Source organism: Eschrichtius robustus, chromosome 2, assembly GCF_028021215.1.
Source record: "Eschrichtius robustus isolate mEscRob2 chromosome 2, mEscRob2.pri, whole genome shotgun sequence".
Classification (NCBI taxonomy): Eukaryota; Metazoa; Chordata; class Mammalia; order Artiodactyla; family Eschrichtiidae; genus Eschrichtius; species Eschrichtius robustus.
The window spans coordinates 54,445,201-54,469,400 of record NC_090825.1 but is presented as its reverse complement, the minus strand read 5'-3'; positions in this window follow the sequence as shown (position 1 = coordinate 54,469,400).

Sequence of the window (24,200 nt, the reverse complement as noted above, 5' to 3'; positions counted from 1 at the left end):
TGAAGAGTGGCCCCCGCTTGCCGCAACTAGAGAAAGCCCTCACACAGAAACGAAGACCCAACACAGCCATAAATAAATATAAATAAATAAATAAATAAATAAAAGATTACTATTAAAAAAAAAAAAAAAGCTAACCTTACTCTCAACTTCTCCCAGGAAATATTAAAAAAAAAAAAAAAAAAATGGCTACAAATTCTTTGACATTCTTCAATGAGAGGTGAGGTCTATGTCCTCTCAGCTTGAATCTGGACATGCTCTGTGACTGCTACTTTGGAGGTATCACTGTGCCTGTTTCTGTGGTACTTTGTTATGTGGCAGTAGATACCTAGAACACATTGGTTGGTTTCAAGGTATGGACATCTGAATATGGTGATCCATAAGGACCTTTTTTTTTTTTTTAAAGGGTTAGTTTTTTTTAATTTATTTATTTATTTTATTTTTGGCTGTGTTGGGTCTTCGTTTTTGTGCGAGGGTTTTCTCTAGTTGCGGCAAGCGGGGGCCACTCCTCATCGCGTTGCGCGGGCCTCTCACTGTCGCGGCCTCTCTTGTAGCGGAAGCACAAGCTCCAGACGCGCAGGCTCAGTAGTTGTGGCTCACGGGCCTAGTTGCTCCGTGGCACGTGGGATCTTCCCAGACCAGGGCTCGAACCCGTGTCCCCTTCATTGGCAGGCAGATTCTCAACCACTGCGCCACCAGGGAAGCCCCATAAGGACCTTTTAAGTTGTGCAAAAATGATCACATTTAATTTTAAAAATCTACTATTTTCCTGGCATTGTGCCAACTTGGGGGGATATTGATATTCATATATGGCTCCCATTTTTAAGAAGTTCACAGTCTGATGGAAATGATAGATGTACGTGGAACATCAAGATTTGAACCAGTGATGCTACCGATGGGATGCAGGCTTAACGAGATTCCCTGGGTTATTCTGAAGAGCCTCACTGGAAACCACATTTTAAGAAGCATTAGCTATAGAAGTACTCCTGAGTTTCAGTGACTCTCTGAGACTGTGCAGAGACTCATCTGGAAAGCCTCCACAGAGAAGGTGACAGTTCAGCCAACCCAGACTTCCGGCAGCCCTATATGTGTTGTGATTGGTATAATCTGACAAATGCCAAAAGTCTTCCCCAACCAAAAATACCTTCCTCACTAGCCCCTCTATGGCATTCAAAACTCCTATGTAATAGTCCATCTTTGAATAGGCTTTGAAGATCTCTGCAAATTTTAAAATATTATTTGGAAAGGGTTACACAGTAGACCATTTTTAGCCCCTAACATATTAGCCTGAATTTCCTTATTTTTATGTTCCAAATTATTATCTTTGATTGATTATCTGGGCCAGCCCTTGAATACTATAGATGCTCAAAATACTTTTTTTTCTGATTAAATAAATACTTGTCCTGGGCTCAGAAAGTTTGCAGATGGTGTTTAAAGGCATGGATTGTTTTAAAGAGAGACACTCCAGTGAGTGTAAGAAACCCCTCCTTTCAAAGCACAAATTGCTTCGAAGGTAAAGAATGACCATATGCTCTTGAAAAAACAAATACACATTTAGCACCGGGGTGGCTGTGAGGAACACACGGTGGGATTCAGGGTGGTGCATTCAAAGAGGCTGCAATCTAATGAATCACAATTAACAACACACTCAGAGAAAATTACACTGGGTACATATTTTAATGTGAAATAATGTGGCAGCCATTTAAAGTGGTATAAGCATTTAGCAACAAAGTCAGCCAGAGGGGCATTCTAGTGCCAAGGAAGTTTCTTCACAAGCTTGTGACAAAAAAGGACCTGGCTCTTTTGTGTGATATGTTCGACGTTGTTTCAGATGCAAAGAATGTCTATAGATCCTGTGAAAGAATGTTAGAACCTGAAGGAAGACTATCTTTTGGAAAAGATAATTAAGCATAATAACTGTTTGGATTAGGAAGGAGGATAATTGTACTGACTCCTCAGCTGTTACCAAGACCAGATCTCTGGGACCATCATAGTCAGAAGGAATCCTTTCACTTACTGTGATTATGTAATCTCTTTGCCCTACCTGTTTGCAGAAATAGGTTAGAAGCCCCACAGCATCATTCATCCCATTTCTATATAGCTGACAGCCTTTCTACAATGGAGGTCTGATGATAACACTTCGCTGCTTAAAATCCACAAAAAAAATCCCAATGCCTCAACCTATAACATAGGATTCCAGAGCCTGGCCCCCTCCCTCTCCAGCCTCCTACCTTGCCACAGCTGTTTACACCACAGGCTCTGGCCACACAGCTATTTTCTGAAGCTCCTTTCCCCATAGCATTCTCCTCCCATCTAGACGACAATTCTACATGTACTAGAACCAGCTCAAGCATCAACTCCCTAATTATACATTTGCTTTTAGCTTCCAAGAAAGAACACATTTATTGTACTCTTTGTTGTGTTCTCATTGCACCTAGAAAAATTTGGTATTCTAGATATGGTTGTGTGCCCTCTAGGCTCACTCTCCTCCCTTCTCTGTTCTTCTCTGTGCCCCAGGAGCCTGACCCATATGCACTCTGGGTTTCCTTGTCCTCCAGCTCCCAGTGGGATTTGGCTCATGGGAGTCACTGGCAGGAGTCCAGAAAGGAGGATGCGAGGGAGTTGAAGCATTTATTCCCTGGCTCCCCCCTGCCTGTTTGCTGTGGTTTGTCTGGATCTTTCTACCAAAAGCTACAATTCCTTTCAGGCAGCCCCATCCCTATAGCTACCCTCTCCTGCCTCTGGGATCCTCTCCCGCTTCCTGCTTATTTGGCTCTCTTGTGGTAGCAGCAGCTCTTACTTGCTACTGGACATGGAGTACTGCTCTGCCCTTGTCTGTTCCTTGAGACCCTGCCCAGGCCTTGTGAACAGTCTTTAATTTGTTTTACTAATTACCCAATCTGAGGGGGCTATCTGTGTCCTGTAGGACTCTGAATGATACACCTAGTTTGCAGAGTAAGTTCAGGAACTTTATGTAACATCTATAATCTGATAATTCGGTATCTTTTTTTCCAACATGCCATCTGAACTGCTTCTTTGAGCTGTTAAGACAGGTAGCCCCAGCCTGCTAACAACAACAGAAAACATTATTCCAAGCCCCCCGCTTTTGCACCTCAGATAGGGAGTTCGGACGCCATGTCTACTTACTGAGTCCACAGTGACAGATCTAGTCAATTAAGATTAGGAAAATTCTAACAGTAGAACTTTGACAGTTGGGTGTACCCTATCCCCACTAGCAGTGGAGGAAACATTTATATAGAGGCTGGAGGCAATGTAGAGAACCAGTCCTGATCTTCAAATCCCACTGCCCAATATGGTGGTAGCAATTCCATTAAATAGCAGGTGTTTGTAATTCGGGTTGCCATAGATAATTAATCCAAAGTAGATGCTCAGTACATGCCTGTAAAAGAGAATTTAACTGGATGGTTTCTGCAAGTTGCAAGCACAGTGGAGTGCTGAGTCGAAGCCAGAATTGAATTCTAGTTTGAACCCACCAGTTTCTGAAGGCACCCAGGTCCTTCCTGGGACACTGGTGGCAGAGCTAACATGTGATCCACCGGTGGAGTGTCCCAAGTGGGGAAGACCACCCAATAGTCTCTAAATTGCAAGCCAAGGAGGGTAACTTGCTGTAAAGTATTTGCCAAATGATAATGTCAACCACACATAAACCACAGCGGGTGGAAAATTACATGTCTGAGCCGGGGACTGTCGTACATTTAAAGGTTAAGATCAGCAAGGAATCCCTCTGGCTTTCCTCCCTGACAAATGCCCAGGTTCACACAGGCAGATGTATCTGAGCCTCTAGGCTGGGGGGTCTGGAGAGGCAGCCGCCACAGAGAAGGAGTTTTTTCATGAGTGATGCTTGTGGATGAAAGTGAAACCCCTGACTTGTGTGCCCAGGGGCTAAGATCTGAACTCCTGGCCTGAAAGAGAGACTCTGTTGAAAGAACAGTAGGCCTCCCTATGCTGAAATTGGCCAGTGGGATTTTTTCAATTTGCACCTGGTGTTGGGCAGGGGTTCATGAAAATCCACAGAAAGGAATGTTTCCGAGTTGAATGAGGGAAGAGGGGGAAAAAAAAGTAGTCCTTCGGAATCATGAAAAGCACTGATTCAATGTGTCAAACGGAGACCTAAGTCTTTGCTGAGGAAGACGTTTCTCGGCCAGCCTTGGAGGTCTACGCTTCACAAACATGTGCAATGGAGTATTCGCTGTCACCTCATTGGTTAGCCTTTGAAAGCCGAGCTGCGACGCTCAAAACCACCCAGGGGGAGCCAGAAAGGTTGTCCTTTTCTAACCAGGAGTCTTTTTCATCCTCTCTTTCCAGTGCAGAAGGCTTTTTCCAACCCACTAAATATTTAAAATTCATACTCAGTGACAGCCCTTTCTTGACTAAGTTGAAGGGGTTGGCATTTTTTGTAGCCTACTTCTTGTTTCCAGAAGGGCCAGAGTCTTGCTATAAAACATATGTTTTATTTCATCTAGAATTTCATTTAAGTAGTACAAAAATAAGAAATGCTTATATACAAATTTCAAATGCCACTAAAGAGACTAATTTAAAAACTTAAAGTCACCCTTAATATTAATCTAGAAATGACCACTGTCAAAGGATTGGAGGGTACTTTTCCACGCTTTATTTTCTAAGCATTTAGGAACATACAAGGCATGCATTTTTTTTTTAAACTCTAAAAGAAGAACCAAATGTATATTTTAGGACTTGCAACTATAATAACTGAAATTAAAATCACCAAAGACCACAACATTGCTTTGTTGAAAGGAAACCTCTCCACTCCTATTTTACCTGACTTTCCTGAGGATTTGAAATTGTTGATGAAGTATCTCTTTGAGCTCTTACTGCTTCTTATCAATTTTCTGTCCTGGCAGCGCTTTTGCTCCTTGGTCTCTAAAACCTGTGGCTTCTAAAGCTCTTCTGTTTTGTGACTTCAGGTCTATATGCCCAAGATTTCCAAATTTGTGTTCTACGTCATCCTGAGGCACGCATTTTAAACATAGTATAGAAATATGAAAACAGAGTTATGCAGTGGATTCTCTACACTTAAATAAACTGCTTCTCTGATAAGTATAAATGATCTAAGTGGTTTTATTCTTGGCAAATTGCTAGTTTTTGAGAAGTTTAGGAAACTTTCAAATGACTTGTTCTAAAAATATTAGGTGGGACACGTATTCGGGAACTTTGGAGTCAAGTGATCAGACCTAGGGTGAGGTAGAGAGAGAGTGATTCAGGATACAATTTTTATTCTAGGGCTGGGTCCACATGAATGGTGGGAGAAGGATGGTACTGTTAACCCAAGTAATGTGGAAAATCTCTGCTATGTTTCATTTAAATGCCCTGTAATTTTTTTTTACAAAAGGGGTTGTTCTAACATTGTGAGCTCTTGGTTTCTTCATCAGGCAAGGCTGCTGGCCCATCACTCATGATTTCAGTTTCCATTACAATGCTCATTTGCTCCCAGGTTGACTTAGCCTCCGTCTTCTTTGTGGTCCTGCTTAAATGTGCTTGAATTCATCAATGTGCTAGGTTAAGGCTGTGGTCAGACTTAAAATAATTTTTTAAGCTGATAGATTCAAGGACTTCAGAAATGCACATTGGACTTTCCAGTGCATTTATGAAAAATTGAGAATTTGGGACATATATAATAAAGATAATGAAAAAAGTTTAATATCTGACTATGCACCATGCATTTCATCAGATGTTTTCATGAACCTTATCTTACTTAATTCTCCATCAGATGTTTCATAAGCCTTATCTCACTTAACTCTCCAGTTAAAAATAAATGTAACTACATTTATTATTCACAGATGTGTAAGCAGAGGCTCAGAGAGGTTAGGTCACTTGCCCAAGGTCACCCAGCAGATAAGTTGCAGGGCTTAGATTTGAACCTAGGCTATTCTACTCCAGAGCCTTAACTACTGTCTTTCACTGTCTCCCTTTATTGACCTGGGGCATCTCTCATCAATTTAACTGTGTGATGGCATTTCAGGCTAGCAAGGGATCTCAACCCTGGGTGCACATTGACTCACCTGGGGACCTTTTGAAATATACCAAGCCTAAGCCCAGCCTCCAGAGATTCTGACTTAATTGGAGTTGAGGCCAGCATTGGTATCTTCAGCTTAGGTAGAGGCCAGTGTTTGGTTTTTTAAAAAAGTGATTCCAAAGCTCAGGCAGGCTCTGGGTTAGAAATGCATTTTCTCTGAGAAATGGATGCATTAAAAAAAAAAAAAACCTTTGGGGGTTTAATGGCTTCCTCTCATTGTTTTCCCTCTGCTCTGAATGCCCTTGCCTTATTTCCCATAGACACTCCTGCCTCCAGAATCAGCTCCTGTAAGAAGTTTTCTAATCATCCCTTCCTTTGTACTCCCTAAGCAATTTCGTATTTAGCTTGGCCTAGTTACTGTGCTGAGTGCCTCGTAGTTGGATTTTAATCGATTTACGTATGCTGCATCTTCCCACCCAGTTAATCTGTAGAGTCCTTAAGGGCAGAACTACATCTTCTCCAACTTCTGTTTCATTTCAGATACCTTGTTTTGTGCTGTGTGTACAGGTGTGTGAAACATGCTGGCTGAGTTAGCAGCAAAACTGCTGTGGGATTTCAGACATGTGGAAGGGTGAGCAAGGGGCAAAGAAGAAAACTAAATCAAGAACTGACAGTCTTGGTGTAATAATCAACTTGTATTTCATGTATGTATTCAGTTGATACTTACTGAGCACGTACTACACAGCAGTCATATTCTAGTGAGAGACACAGAATCATCACGTAGATCCGTAAACAGGTCATTTCAGATAGTATTGATATCTTGAAGGAAATAAAAGAAATTAATGTGGAAGAGAGCGACTGGGCAGGAAAGGGGCCTTCGGGAAAATTGGGGAAGGCCTTGCTGAAGGAGAGGATGTTTGAGACTAAAATCTGAGATGTCAGCCATGGAAATTCTGGAGAGTGTTCCAGACAGAAGCCCTAGAGGTAGACATGACTTTGGTTTGTGTGCTTGACGGAGAGAAAGAATGTCATTGTGGGACAAATACTGAACAAAGAGGCTAGTGCAGAGGTCAGAGATGAAGGCTGCACCAGACTCTGCAGCCTCGAATGTCACAGTAAGGAGTATGGATTTCATTGTGGGCATAATGGAATTTTGAAAAGTGCATGTAACCTAACTGCAATTCACAGTCAACTGATGATGCAAATGCAAATGTATGTGGGTATGTGGGCTGTCCTAATTATTTTATATTTTTGGATGGGGGCCTTAAGGAAATTCTACTAGTGACCTCTAGTGTAAGGAAAGCTTTAGTGTATTTGGTTCTATTTGTTCCTTCAAAACATGGCCCTGACCCAGTGTCCAAATGCCTGAGGGACAGATCATCGACTATGTTTGGTTGTTTTTTTTTTTTCCTAACTATGCTAAAATGGAGGAGGGGGAAGGAATACCCCTGACAAAATGTTTATCTCATTTTACTTTGGTGGTAACGTGGCAGTAGCAGAGTTGTGGTTCGCTGTGTCGTTTAATAACATCAGTTGACTACACAGCTCAGCTTTCTTTTTCATTATTTCAGTATGACACCTATAAATAGCAGAAACCTTGTGATAAACATTTGGTGTATTATTTATTGCCTCATAGATTCTGTAAGTCAGGGGGCCAGGCACAGCTTAGCTGGGTCCTCTGCTCAGGGTCTCAGAAGGCTGTAATCAGACTATCTGCTGGGCTGCATTCTCATCTGGAGGCTTAACTGGGGAAGAACCTTCTTCTGAGGTCACTCAAGTTGCTGGGAGAATGTATTTCCTTGCAGCTGTAGGACTGAGTGCCTGGCTTCTTGCCATCTGTCAGCTGGAAGTCATTCTAGAGGCTCCTATCAGCCTCTTGCCATGTGGGTCAGTCTGCTAACAAGACAGAATCTTAAATAACACAACATAATCATGGAAGTGACAGGCCATCACCTTTGCCATATTCTGTTGGGTTAGATGCAAATCTAGGGCCCATACATCAGGGAAGCAGAATACCTAAGGGCATGAATGCCAGAAATACAGGACCAGGAGTCATGGGGGCCATCTTAGAGTCTGCCCACCACACTTGGTTTTATTAAAGAAAGATGTTTGTCTTTGGAGGTTATAACCTACTAATGTAATAAAATTCAGTGGTTGCTGATAAGCAGATGTCTTAAACATTTTACTTTTATAAATGTAAACTTTGTTCTTTTTGGGTTTCCTCTGAAAGTAGAGAGGGAGGTACATCTTTTTTACATGAATTTGAACTGGTTTGTAAACTGACAAACATCTGCACAGTTATTGGTTTTTATGACAGTCCAAGGCTACCTCCTATCTTTTTGCAGTAAGATCACTCCATCCTGTACTATACAATAGCAGCCAAAATAAATCTATGGAATTTCTTAACCTGCCTTTCTAGGAGACTGCTGTCCCTGGAATATTTGCAGAGTGAAGTCCTCTGTGCACACTCACATGATGCTCTGTCATCTTTGGGAGGAGAGCCAATATTATAAAATGTTGCCAGGAAAAATAATGGATCACAGCAAAATAACCTGGGCATTTAACCAGCCTGTGAGTTTGACATGCTTGATGTATGTATCCTTTTAGCAAAGACTTGCCTTTTATTGCCACTCTTTGCCTAGCCAGTATTTTAGTGGTTCCTTTTGCTTCTGGAAACATCAGCCCCAAGATATTATATCCAAAGTGTGGTGTTGTCAGGTCAGAAGCAGTACTAAGGAGTAGCTTGGAGGGAGTACCGAGAGTCCCCTCCCCTCCCCATTACCACTGCCCTTTTAAAAATATGGACAGTTGATGTCTTCTCAGACTTACGTGAAATGGTATGTAATTGGGCTCCAGGATAAGACTCCTACACCTACACCCTTCTAACTAGATTGCTGCCCCCACACCTCTCCCATTGAGGTGTTCTGAGACTCCTTTCATTTTAGGTTGATATCAGCTAAGAGAGATTTGGAAGCACATCTTTTTCTTTACACATGCCTTAGAATTCAGAGGGGAAAAAATCATTGTAAATATTGCCTGAAGGACAGAAGTGAACTAGCTGCTTCCCAGACCCAGACAACTGGTTTGGTTTCTTCTCTGGGAGGTGGTTGCTGCCAACCTTTTCAAGTTTCCTGGGTCAAAGAAACAGAAGTTAGAACTGGTAAGTGTTGACTAAGACAGATGTGGCAACTTTGATCAGTTAAGTATGAATAAATCAGAAATTCAAGGTTTGAATTCTCTCTGAAATACATACACACTTAGAGGGTAAGGAGACAAAGCGTTTTGCAGAATACATCTGTGGAGTTGTCAGCCGTATAATGCTTGATAAATAGCCAGATAGAGTTTGCCAGACCCAAAAGCAGCCATATTTGCTCGTCTCCACATTAAAGGAACATTAAGGTCTTTATCTATTGACCTGGACCTACTGAAGAAAAGGGAATTTTAGGGTTGAGACTAATGTTTCTTGGAAAAAAATCACCTCCAAATGCCTAATTATTGCTGAGATCTCTGTGTGACATTGCATATCTAATGCCTGATATTCAATGATACACAAGTGTGGAGTCTGCAAATAAGTAAAGGATGTTATAAAGAGGGTAGAGACCAATTTGCCTCATTAGGTCGAGCAAGCATAAGGACAAGTAATGGCCTCTGACTGCAGTAGGGGAAAAGTAAATGAAATGTTAGAAAAGATGGCACTATGTAACAAACAAGGCCACAGCTGCATCAGGATGTAAAATGACTTTCCCAAGAGCCCCAGGTAGAAAGTACACAACAGACAGACTTTTGAAGTTCTAAGAAAAAAGAGATGTACTCAAACAATAGTGACAATTATTATTTATTTGTTGTTATTATTACTACCATTTACTAGATACCAAGCATGCACTTGGGCTATGTTCTGTGCTACCCCCTGTGCATATACTATTTATAAACCTAACAGCCCTTCAGCACAAGTATTCAGTTGGTGTGACTTCTTTTATAGGATTCCCGATCAGAATCTAGAAGCCATGTTGTTGTCCGTATGAATTTTAGGTTGCTATGGAAAGGTATCTTCTGAAGAGCCAGGATGCCTTACACCTAGAGGTCCTTGCAGATTTCCAACCATTCAAACACACCGCCTTGGCCAGTCTGACCCAAAGTGATTATAGAAAGCGTATCATAGAACCAGGTTAACAACTATGACAGATAGGTGGCCCAGTCTGTGCTCAAATTTGCTAAGAAACTGCAAATATTATTTCTTAGAATTAATGGACCAAAGTATAATATTTCCTAGAATTAATAACCAACTGGCCAATTCTGTACTGATTATGATATGTGAAATAATTTTTATTGGGAGCTTATAAAACAGATACTCTTCTAATAGTTTCTATATATAGTAACTCATTTAATCTTTACAGTAACCTTATGATATAGTTTTATTCAGGAGTGACTAATATTTGAGATAGCGTTAGAATTGATGAATTGCTGTAACAAGCATCCCCTAAATCTTAGTGGCTTCATACAATAGAAGATTTATTTTGTGCTTAGGTCACAGTCAGTTGGATGGTTGGTAGACGGCTTTTCACATCATGATTTGCAGAGGCAGTAACAGCTATGGGGTCCTCAGAATCGTCTCTTGGATCCTTCTGTAATTGGCCAGCAGACAAGGAGACAGGAGAAAGAGCATGGAAGATCCTGTGGGAGGTTTGAGGGGTCATCCCAGTAGTGGCATAACTACTTGTGCCCACATTCTAATGGTCAGAATTAGTCACAGGGCCCCACACAGATGCAAGGAGAAAATAGGAAATGGGATTTTCCTTTGTTCCCAGCAAGGAAAAGAAACCATGTGGTAAACATACCACAGTGTTTCTGCCCCAGATAGATAGTGTGATCATCCCCGCTTTATAGGCGAGGGAATGAAGGCTCAAAGGTTCACTACACAATATCACACAGTCAGTGAGTAGAGTGGGGTTACAAAAACAAGTCGTTTTATCCCTGAGCCCGTGCCTGTAACCACAATTCTACTGCCCAATATAGTAGGGTGAGAAGCATTATTCTCAAGGTATCACCATTTCGTTTGATAGCTTCACCCCAGGTCTAGCCCCAGATTATTATTTAAATATTTTTATGATTGGGTAAGTGTGCCATTTACAGAGTCCCAATCACTGGTCATATTATAAGCCAGTTATTCAAACAAAAGAAGATTCCAAACTCTGTAGGAAAACTGAATATCAGCCTTTCACCCCCAACACCCATATGCTTTCCCAGTCTTAGACCCCCCCCCACTCACTCCCTACTATTACCACCACCAGCAAAAAAGAAAGGAAAACAAAGTCCTCACAGCATTTGAGAAGGTCAAAGGGACTTTAGCGAGTTAATATCTGCCTGCTCCTGAAATTAACCAGACATTTGGCTCTCGTCCTATAATGGATGTTTAAAAATATCAGGCGGTGAGCTCTGAGAGAGTGTAGGCCAGCCTTCAGCCTTGTGCTTCATAGCAGGCTGCTCCACGACTTTCCTTACCCACCACTGCTATTTCTCCTGCGTCCAAACACATCTGAAACCATATCACTGGGGCTCCCCCGTGGTGCCTTTCCCTGAAGTCTTAGAGACAGCCTTGGGCTGGCCTGCTCAGCCCCCTTGGAGAGCTTCAGAAACCTGCCTGTCAGATGTGTACATGTCAACACGCCACCTGTTCTGGCAGGAAACCAATTTTCTATTTCTTCCTCCTTTGGGAAGTGTGCCTGTTTCTGGCATCTGTCCCCACTTATCCGGCTTCACACACTGAGACAAAGAAGTCGTTTCATTTCTCAAGCCATCTTTCCCACTTCTTAAAAAAAGTTCTTGAGTTCTCTCTCAACAGGTCTGTTGGCTCTGTTGTCTTCCTCTACTTTATGTATTTTAAACTCCTCTTGTTTCCGTGTGTAATATTCTTGCTCTGTTTTTCTCTTCTAGTTCCCCTTCTTTGTTTCCGTTTGGGGTCTTCATTCCATCTCTTTTTACCAACTTTGATTATATAAAAGAACCCCTCTTAAGTCATCTAAGAACAACTATTGATCTGAATGGTTTTCATTGTTATTCTGGAACATTTTGTCATTTATCTTTAGACAAGTTTGATGACTTGCTTGTGTTTCCTTCTCATGGTGCACACTAAGATATAGCCAGTCTGAATGAGAAAGCATGACAATATTAAAATGTGGGCTCACACTACTGATCTGGACATTAAGAAACACTGCTCTCTGGATTTTTAAAAGAACATTAAACTTCCACTTTTATCCCCAAACTCCTGCCACCTCTGTTGTTTGAAACATGATTTCTTTGGAGTGTGAAAAGAAACAGGTTCCAAGGAGGTTGCCTCATTGTCGTGTAGGCAGGTCAGATGGATTTTCTTCTTCCTAGAGAGTCATCCTATGATCTTGAAAAAGTGAAGCTGCAGGACAAAAGTGTATTTAGAGAAAGATATTATGGGACCGGAAGCTTAGAGAATTTAACTTCACTTCTGTGACTCAGAAGGCCTCCCATTTTAAGAAAGTCATCTGAACACTATGTACTTTGGTTTTGCCTTTTTATAAAAAGGAAGCCAATAAAAATATAGCACCCAAAATACAGGCCCCTAACAAACTTCCAATAAATGGCTCATTAAAATCGTCTTCAGAGTTATGTGGGTGAAAGCTTAATGAACTTACCAGCAAGTTTGTTTCCCAGCAATTGGAATTTTGTGAACATTCTATGCCTTCCTGCTTCTATCTCCCCCTGTCAAACCATCAGCCAGTTCTTGTCTTCCAATGAGCAATATTTGGATTTGCCTGATATGTTTCATGGGGCATGAAAGTTTTAGTGAAAAACAGGAATTAGCAGGGTGTGATGAGATTTATGGTGCATGCTCTTGGACATGATGTGGATTTCTTTATCTTCACCCCCTCTGTTCTCTCTATGACACAGTGTCACAAGTCAGTAATCTTGCAAGTTGTCAAGGCAGAGCCCATGGGCTCAAATACTGGCTCCACTGCTGTTTAGCTGTGTGATTTTCAGCAAGATCTATAACCTCTCTAAACTTTAGTGTCCTCATAAGTAAAGATCTCCTTGCGAGCTGTGAGGATGAAATGGAGGAAAGCATGAGAAGCACTTAACACAGTGCCTGGCCTATAGTTGACGGGCAACAGTTAGCTCTCCCATCAGCTCAGTAGAGAATATTTTTTAAATATTAAACTAGTCTTTCTTCCTCTTCCCTTCAAACATTAATCCCTGGCAAATCCCATTTCCCTAAACTCCTTGGGCCTTTACAGTTGATTGCCACAGGGAAAGAGAGGGTGGGCACACACTAAAACTCCTCAGAAGTTATCATTTAGCTCTGAGTTGAGAAGCTGACATTCTGAGTCTATAGTGTGACAGTAACCTTGAAAGCCAAGCTTTTGAAAAAGAAAAGAACCTTCTACATTGTAAAGCTTCCCTTTACTTAACAGGAGTCAAGCCTGGTAGATTTGGACACCAGAGCTTTACTTTTGAGCCCTAGAAAAAGAAAGAAGGAAGATGTGATGTAAGAAAAAATTTCACCTGACTGAAAGGGAAATTAAGGAAACCCATCAGGTTCCAGAGAGAGGAGTCCAAGAAGGAGGAGAAAAAAAGAGAGTCCAGATGGAATTGAGGATTGTGACTTCACCTTCAGGGTGAAAATTCTGGGTGGAAAAAGGTTTGAGAAACCCTGAGAGTAGGCTGACATAGCCCAGACATCTCAAGATAAATAGAGGGAATTCAAAAGCCCTTTAGGGGAGCTCCCTGTTCTCAGTCTAGCACTGGACCATCCGGGTGAGAATTAGAAAGGCCCAAACTCCCCTACATGGCCAGGATGGAGCTCCAGAATCCTCATGTGTTTCAGTAAAAGAATCAAGAAGTGCTATAGACCACTGAACCAGAGAAGGACAGAGCAAAGTCCAAGAGGTGAGATGGGGAGGTTATTTCATGATGCAGAGTCCTCAGGTCAGGCGACTATGGCAGAAACCACAAACTTCTACCTCAAGTGCTAGGTGCAAATGAGATAAGCTACATCGCACTAGAGACAAGCACGGGCAGCAGAAATAATATCCAAATGGTCACCTGGTGTCAGAGGCCCGGAGCATTCAAGGAATAGCAGAGACAGAGTGACCCAGAAATGGTAACTTTAACTTTTCTCTGCTACCTGTGAAAACAAAGAGCTCCTGAATAAGGTAAGATCTGAGAGAGAAGATGAAGAATCTATGTTTACTTCTGCAAATCTGAATATAATTTATAAATTTCTGACCCTTTTACAAAAATAATCAAGAACTGGGCTCATACTGACGCTGACTTTCAGTTTGCTCATGTGAGTAGGGTATTTGGCATAGGACATCTAACTACATCTCAGACCTGTGGTGAAAAAGAGAAAAACCTTTGGAAAAAGAAATTTTGAAGCTCCACAGAATAAAGATGGTAGCCTGCCACAATTACATATGATTTTTTCGTATGAAAGTGGGTCACCTAAGGGCATCCACCAAAACACACACACACCTGTAGACATGCCACTTAGCTACTTAGCTATATGAGTAGTCCTAAACAAGGTTTATGAGTCCTAATCAGATGTACCTCGCTACTTACTGCCTGAAGCATTCCCTGTTTGGGGGCTGAAGTAACCCAACTAAAAATATACCTACCAATCCACACCTCCCTGTTGTTTCTAGGACGCTAAGGGCAGAAAAAGTCTCCAAATAGACTTCAAAGAGCCAACAGCTCTTCAGGACACTAATTCGCACCAGTATTGTGAAAAGCAGAATAGATGTGTAGCATAGTTACCAATAATGTTACAAACTCAAGGTGTTAGCGTGTGAAATGAGGTTGTTATGTTGATGACAGTGATTATATCAACTGTTCCTCCTTACAATCATAGGGTACACTTAGATCACGGACACTAAAATTACCAACCAGTCATTTAGAGCTCAAATTTACAGCACCCATTCAAGATAAATTGGTTCATTTCAACTCAGTGGCATTGGGCAACAGAAAGAATGTGAAGTTCTCAAACTGGTTTGTACCAGCTCAAGCTTGATGAAGTTCTAGGCAAATGGTTCTTTCAGACATTGCTCAACTAGGACATCATTTCTGCTCTTGTCAGAATGGAAATCCCAAAAGCACATATTTTAGAGTCCACAGACGGTCTGTAGAGTGTATTTCAGTAACTCCTAAAGCTTCACTGTTGGAAAATTCTTTATTTTGTAACCCAAGTCTCCCAGCGTCATGAGGAGTCACTAGGTCCTTGAATGGCCATCAGTCTTATTCCAAGTCTCCATCTTGGATACAACATTCCTGTCTCTTCCTCAAGTATTTTTAAACATTCCTAGATGGCTTACATTCCTTGTGGTTGCTTATTGTCTTAGTTAGGAATTGGGTATGCCTGCCTGTAACCAGAACTTAACTGCTGTGGTTTAGACAAACAGAAGGAGAGATGTCTTTCTCACACTTCAAGTCTTTGAAGTTCCAGGCCCCTTCAGTATTTCTTTCCTCTGTCCTTAACACAAGGCTCTTGCCTTATGCTTGTTGCTTAATGGTCACAAGATGGCTGTCCCTTTTCCAAGCTCAGGTCTTTGCTCTCAGCAGAAAGAGGAAAGGACAAAGAATTAAGGGCAACACCTGAAGCAGGAAAGCAAAACTTTCCCAGAAATCCCCCGCAGACTTTTAACTATGTCTCAATGGCCCAACATGAGTGGCAGTAGTTTCCCTGAAGCCTGGGAAAGCAAGGGTTTCAGTGAGGTGCATTCCCACCTGAAGAAACAAAATATGAATGGGGTTGGTAAGGAAAAAGGGGAGCATGGCAGCTGAGCCCCCAGCAGTGTCTGCCAGCCTTCCCATCCCTCATCGTGAGCCCCTGCTTCTGGCTTCTCCACCCAGGCCAGGTCTCCTAACTGCGGGCAGGGGAAATCTAACCCTAGATACCAAATGTGAATGCCTCAGTGGTGGCCTTGCCTCCTCGCGGGGGTGTGGCCTCCTGGCCATTACTTCCTGCTCCTCCAGCCTGACACCATATTGCTGAGACCACTTTATTTCCTTATTCATTCAATTAACAAATACTCTTGAGCAACTTCTATGTGTCAAGGACTGTTCTAGATACGAGAGATACGGAAGACACCAAGATCTCAAGGCCATACCCTTCACGGACCTTACATTTAATGGGAGAAATTGGGTTTCCGCCCCCCCCCCCAGTTGTCCCCTTACCCGGGCACGTCCGTGCAGGACACAGCCTGCACCACTGTTTATCCCCCTGATGACCCTGCTCATTCCCCAGGGATCAAGGCTTCTGGCCTCCTCTCTCTCTCTACCAGAAGAAGAAGTCAGAAAAAAGGAAAAGCACACAACAAACATTATTTTTTTTCCGAAATGAACCCACCGACCTGTTCCGAGTCTCTTATGTTGTTCAACAGGATATTTACCATCTCAGTCTGAAGCACCTGCCTCTGGGTCCCTCCCTTTGCTCAGGGCTTCCTCAGGAAGAGTATTTTCACTTTTTTCCTGCATGAGAGACTTTGCTTTGAACACCAGTTCCGGTTTGCACCTTTACAGCCACCAGGAGTTCAGGAGATGTGGGATCCCATCCAACATGTATCTCATGGAGCTTCCTCACAGAGCAATTCTGCCCACTGAGAGTTCACAGCTTAATTTCCTGGGCACATTTGCATTGACAGTCTGTGTGTTCTGAAGCTCCTTCATAAACTTCCAATTCAGGTTTTATTTGAGTCTAGTTGCTGTGTTGCTTTGAACCTCTTCTTCGATTAGGGAAAGGGGATGATAAAATCTCAGGCCCGACTTACCCCCACTAACTCAGGACCCCATGTATAAAGGAAATACGACAGTGTCAGAGGCATCATATGCAAAGGTATTCAAAGAGAAAGGGGGTCCTTGAGGAGGTTTGAAGGTTCTGTGTGCAGGGGATCAAGGGTAATGTGGTTGAATTTATAAATTTCTCAACTTCCCAACGTATACTCCTTACCAAACTGCCTCATCTCCAGCTCCCATGCTCTGTTTTGTGTTCTCTGTCCCAACTAAACGTGGGATTTCCTTCTCTCATTTCAAAACCTTCCCTCAAGTGCTTTTCCCTGCTCTCTGCCAAGCACATCCTTCAAATTCATCGCTCAGGATATTCCTCCCCCTTAAACTTGGCACATACATGCCAGCCTCCCTGTCTTCACCCTGCTCAGCCTGACTCTCCCTTGGCACTTGTATATAGCTGTGTCCAACTATCCATCACTTGCCCCTTTACTGATGGCTGTGCTGATTCATCATGAAATGATACAACTCAGAAAAGGGACATCAGGGTCGTCTACATCCTCGGGAACTCCCCATTATAGATTGTGTAACTCCTTGCCCAAAATAGATCATCTGTAAATGAGGCCGCTGCAGGTTTAAGATGCAAATTTTCTCTTCGGCAGGCTTGATATTCTAGGCAATTTACATTGGAGGCTGCAGAGCAGTGGGTGTGTAACTGGCTCCAACCTGTCTGGGTGGTGACGCAATCGTGGGGAGTCCATCTGTGTTTCCTCCATCTGCTGAAGCTTCTCTGCGCCTAAGCAAGTGCAATAAACCAACAGCCTCGCCTCTCTGAGCAGCCTTCTCCAACTGGACCACTCCTCTTGGGAGTCCACGGACTCTGAGGCTCCAGAGCTGTAGGTCTACAGATGGATCACGGTTCCATGCACGTGCCAATAAAGAATTGCAGAACCTCTGAGCCTCAGTTCCCTTATCAATAAAATGGGATGATTATGTATTCCTCATAAGCTTGATGTGAAGACTGTGTGAGAAAATGTGCAATGAAACCCTTTGTACATTGCAGGTGCTGAGCATTGTTAATTCTCTGCCCCTCTCTATCATATTCTCCTGCCGGGATATTCATTGTTCGTTTGCATGAAGTCTCATTTCCCCTCCATTATTGTGAACCCCCTCCAGGACAAAAGTCATATCTTATCTGTCTTTACATAGGGAAGAGTAGGATGATAGAAGGAACATAAAACCATCTTGGTCATGGACCTGCCATTCACCATCTGTGTGACATTGGGCTAGTTCATTTGTCAGTAAAACAGGGGGTTTGGTTTAGAGGATTGCTAAGGTCTGTGTGTCTGACCTAAATCCCCTAAAAAACTTAGTAAATGGGCATCTAGGAAGTGTGAGACCCAAGACTTTTTAATAGGTGAATAGGAGAATGTCCAATATCTTAATGGCATTGTGGTCACACTGGGAGTTCCTTCCTAATGGGCTCATTCAAGCCCAGCAGACTAGAGAGCTCGATCCTGCTGCAGCTTCTCAGGCCCACAGAAAGAAGGTGTCCCTTGGAACTGAAGCCCCACCCCAAGCCAAATTCTAAGAACCAGGAAAACATGTCACAAGAGTACACACCCTCCCCTACATCACATCCATTCAACTGCCCAGCAAGACTGATGCGAGGATGCTGGTGGGAATGACGGATTGAGAGATAGGAGTCTAAATTCAGGCTCTGCTATCTCCCTTCCATTTTTTTTCTCACAGCTGATGCTGGAAGCTAAGGTACACAACTGGTGAGCAAATGTTTGGTACTTTCCCCACCCACTGATAGTATAATGAAAGTCAGTATTGATGCTGAGAATTGCTTTGAATTATCAGGTAAAAAATGCTCTATGGGTCAGATTATAAAATTGCCAATTCTATGACCATATCTTTACACAAGGAGAAAGGTTTTTCCCTGTGTCACGCCATTTATTTAAAGTTATACACAACCTGACAAATTTGCTATACAGCCAATCAATTTAGATAGTATCTTTGAGCCTGTATTAAACAAAGCTGGGATGAAGGTTCCTGTTCTTGGCTTGTTCTGGTGCCATCACAAGAATATCTACCACATTTGTTTCTAATGAGCTTGTTTGGATCTTTCCGTAAGAATGGTAAGACACAGGATCACTCCAATGCAATGTCATTTCTGTCTCTAAGACCAGGAACCTCAAACATTACAAGTTTCTATAATTAATTGAAATTGGCCAAAGGTCAAACTAGTGGGAGGAAGGGGTTGTAAATTAGTCACCAAAGGGAAATGACTTATCCAGCTCAAAAGATAAGTTAACCTACCTGTGGTCCTAACCTCCATTTCAGCACAGTCCTCGTTTGGAAATCTGGACTGGAAGGCAGTAAGGTAAAGAGGTGTAACTCATTCTAAGATGTGAGCTCCTGGCGATTTTCAATTTTCACAAATTCTTGAGTTTAAGAATTTGCAGAAGGACTTGGAAACAGATGTTATGAAGACTGCCAACTCAAATGCACCTAGGCGTCACTAATATATCCTGCTTCATCAGTTTGGAATATGAAATAACCTCGCATTTCTTTGAAAGTTCAATTTATAATAACTTTAATCCCCTGTGCTCACTGAGAAGAGAAGTCTATACTTTCTTTCCTGGCCATTGCTCATGAGGAGACTAAGAACCCAAGTCCACAAAGGACCCAAGTCCACATTCACTCAGGGAAGATGATGACAGCTCTTGCCGTGTCTCTACTGAAAGCATTAGTGCATCGGTCTAGTGCAAGCAGAAAGGCTGCCGCCACCAATCATCTGGGGTTGGGGAGGTCAGCAGGGCAGAGTGCTTCTCCTTAGAGTGCCATGTTCTGCTCAGCTATGAGGCTCCGTGCCATGCCAAGTGGGGTTCCAGCAGGGGAAGTCTTTGTGATCAGTCCTCTTTCTCACATCCTCAGCTATTTTCCACTGGGCATGGACACTGTATGAAGATGACTGAATCAGGAAAGGACAATGTCAGTGCCAGACCAGCTCTACTCTTGGACCATCTTGACCCTGTTCTTGAACTGAAGGCACTTGAATGTACCTGATGGTGAGTTTCCCCTTGAGCCCCACCCTAATGACTTATCTTGCCAAGTTAATTCAATTTAAAACATTTCCATATTTCAGAGATGTTCTAATAACTTGGAGTATCTAAAACAAGGACTTTGAGTCTTGTTTCTCTTCAGCCTCCAAAGAATCCTCCAAATCCCATTATAAATACAAGATTGGTACTTAAAGGAGTGCACTGTCTAATGCCATTGCCAATAGCAGTCAAGCACTAAGACTTCGTCAGGTCAGGGAATACCCTCTTACAACCCTTCCATGCGAACCCTGGGAGAGCACTATCCTTACATCAACTGAACCTCTCATATAGCTCAGCCCAGAACAAAATTGCCTATGTCAAAGTGATTTGATAGCTAGAATCAGAAACAGCAACTTTTAAAATGGCCTTTTTCAAATAGTAATAATGAAATAATAATTTTAAGTCCTACGTCATTGGGTGATAAAGACACACTGATAGTTTGTGGGAATTGACTACATGCTGAGTACTTTCATACATATCATCCTTATTAATACTCAGTGAAAAGGAAAGAGGAAGAAGGGAAGAGCCCTGAGCCCCCAGATGTGCAGATACTATGTTAGTCCTGATGTACTTTGTCTCGTTAGAAAGCTAAGGCTGAGAGAAGTTAAGGAACCTGTCAGTGTTCACACAGCCAGTACATGGCAGAGCTGGGATTCAGAATCAAGTCTTCGTAACTCCACCATCCATGTCTTAACCGCTGTACCCTAAGGCCTCTCTGGCTTAGCAATGAGGTAAGTTGTTACCTCATCAAAGCGGCACAAAAAACAAGGTATGAGGTCCATCTAAAATTCTGTCTCCGGGCTTCCCTGGTGGCGCAGTGGTTGGGAATCCGCCTGCCAATGCAGGACACAAGGGTTCAATCCCTGGCCCGGGAAGATCCCACATGCTGCGGAGCAACTAAGCCCCTGCGCCACAACTACTGAGCCTGCACTCTAGAGCCCACGAGCCACAACTACTGAAGCCCGTGCGCCTAGAGCCCATGTTCTGCAACGGGAGAAGCCACCGCAGTGAGAAGCCCGCGCACCGCAATGAAGAGTAGCCCCCGCTCACTGCAACTAGAGAAAGCCCACGCGCAGCAACGAAGACCCAACACAGCCAAAGATAAATAAATAAAATAAATAAATAAAAATTCTATCTCCTTCTCTCCTTGTAGCTCTGTTCCATGCCAGGTGTGCTTTGGTGATTAATGCTTTTGAAGCTCTGGGTGTGTCCAGATGATCTGCTATCTACAGCACACAAATGGGAAATTTCAAGATGGTGTTCTTTAACAGGCTTGCCACCAAATGCTGTCAGAAAACTAAAATTGTCCAGGCTATTTTGAGACCAAACTCAAAGTTTTATCCAGCTTCTCCTCAAAGTAAATTGACATCCATGAATCTCAGAGCTGTTCTCTGCCTCACATTTTAGTTGGAGTCATATAGCTAGAGTTTGTTCAAATTCATGTCCCTGTGTTGACCCTAATGCTTCTGAAAAGCCCAGTGGAATTACAGGGTCTCAGGTGGAATTGGGGGCCTGCCTTCATTTGCTTCAAAATAAAGACAAGAGTTGACTCAGAATGTGAACACAGAACCAGGAATAAAATTAGAATCGCCCATTTTATGTTTACACACCACATAAGCTGAATGTGGGTGTAGCTTGTTTACTTTTAAGTATAAATTACCAAGTTTTCCCACCTTGAGATAGAAACCTGACCTCTGAGACAGAATTTTCTCTTCTTCCCTCCTTTTCTAACAAGTAAGGATGGCTCAGTGAAATGTGTGTTGGTTTTCATTCCAGGTGAGAAAGTAGAAGTAAGCCTGAAAATTCTGAGTAATGCATCTAAGATGCATCTGAGACCAGACTGGACGGGACACTAAAACAAACAGTAACAAGGACCGGAAATGTCACCCCCCCACACCTGCCCCATTATTGGCGCTTGACACTTGGCCCTGGGTCCTGACGTCCTCATAGTCACTGTGTAGCCCAGGAAGTGATGCAGGGCGACACACACAGAGAAACTTTTCCTGGAAATGGGTTTGGAGGACAGCTTATTATACACAGTAAGCCCTTGTGTATGTGATTGAAAATAAACTCAGACAGTGCATCAGGTTACAGTTACGTGTTGAAAGGCGAAAATCCACCTATCCACGTGCCCTGACCGAAGACTTTGCCCGAGCCTGGAATCCCATCCCAGGACCTCAGACTAAGTGATCAGACACTTCTTTATCCAGAGTCCAGTGACTTAGGGATAGACTTCCATGGAATTTAAACTTAGTTTAAAAAACACATAACTTTTTGGGACTTCCCTGGTGGCGCAGTGGTTAAGAATCCGCCTGCCAATGCAGGGGACATTGGTTCTATCCCTGGTCCGGGAAGGTCCCACATGCCGCGGAGCAACTAAGCCCATGTGTCACAACTACTGAGCCTACGCTCTAGAGCCCGCGAGTCACAACTTCTGAGCCCACGTGCCACAACTACTGAAGCCCGTGAGCCTAGAGCCCGTGCTCCGCAACAAGAGAAGCCACCGCAATGGGAAGCCTGAGCACTGCAATGAAGAGTAGCTCCTGCTCGCCGCAATTAGAGAAAGCCCACAAGCAGCAACGAAGACCCAACACAGCCAAAATAAATAAATACATACATACATACATACATACATACATACATACATTTATAAAAAAAATAAAATAAAAATAAAAAACACATAACTTTTTGGGTCTTTTTAAAAAAGGAGACCATGTTGTATGAGATGGTCACATGATCTTTTATCTGTCAGCTTGTTACTGGTTACCCAGATGCCACTGTGGAGGGACTATTCTGGGTCATCTTTCACATATTTTCCTCCATTCATTGTTCATGATATTATCCAGTCACAGCGTGTTTGTTGGCCCTAAGCTGTATGAATGAAAAATATGACAAACTTTCAAGCTTTGTCCCTCCAGACAGAAAAAAAAAAATCATAATTTTTTTATCATTGCTTTTGATACTCTAATGAAGTTCTTGTTAAGGAAATAATATTTCTGGACCAGAAAATGGTGTATATGTGTCAGGATGTTATGTCTTTTCTTCCTCCATGATGTACATCTCAGTTGAAATGTTTCCTTCCTGTCTTCCTTTCCCATGCTGTACAGCTATAGTTCTGGAGCTGACTGTATAATTTCAAGAGGATAATTTTCTATCAACTTAAAACACTTCGGAGGACTCAGGAAAAAGTCTTTTGGCACCTACTTAGGGAGAACTATTATGCTGGTTGCAGTAACATTTTGGAAATAAGAAGTGTCTTTAGTCTCATGATTACATAAATTTCTACTTGGCAAACAAGGATTGTTCTGGCACTGTGGGCCTAGAATCTAAGACATCATCTTTTTTACCTAAATTCCTTTTCTGTGAATCTACATTGTTGGTGAGGACACAACCCAGGGGAGTATTTGTTGTAATTCAGTGCTCAAGAATATGGACAAAGGTTCAGGGGACTTAAATATTTTAAATTATTTTAGCAGGTACAGAGGACTGGGAAGGAGGGAATCACAGCTTCTCATTCAGTTAGCCCGTGGACAGCTACAGGAGAGAGCTCTAGGGCCCACGGGGGGAAGCATGGCTCCTGTATTTTCATAATAGGCTCCCTGAAACAGAAACATTTCAGGTAGTAAATGAGTCCCAGAGGCAGCTTAATGCTATAAAAAGAGTTAGAACTTTTGCCCTAAGTATAGGTTCCCAGCCTGCGCACTGTGGGCTCCTGGCAGTCTGCAGTTTTGTAAAGGATGAGAAATTGGGTAGAAAATAGCCTGGATGATATGTCTCATACAGTTGTGTCCTAGGTCAACTAACATAGTGGTTAAGGCCCTGGAGCCTTACAGGTTTGAATCCTGGCTACGCCTCTTACTGGTCATATGGCCCCGAACAAGTTATTTCACTTCTGAGTGCTTCCGTTTCTTCATTTCTGCAAAATGTGGACTAGTGTCACATACTTAGGAGTCAACACACTTTAGCTATTGTTTAGTATGGGCTAGTGTCACATACTTAGGAGTCAACACACTTTGGCTATTGTTTAGTATGGGCTAGTGTCACATACTTAGGAGTCAACACACTTTAGCTATTGTTTAGGATGGGCTGGTGTCACATGCTTAGGAGTCAACACACTTTGGCTATTGTTACTGTTTGACAGACATATAAGTGGCAGCCATCATGATAAATTAAAAAGACATTCAGGGACTTCCCTGGTGGCACAGTGGTTAAGACTCCACGCTCCCAGTGCAGGGGGCCCAGGTTCCCTGATCCCTGCTCAGGGAACTAGATCCCACATGCTTGCCACAACTAAGAGTTCGCATGCCACAACTAAGGAGCACATGTGCTGCAACTAAGGAGTCTGCCTGTCG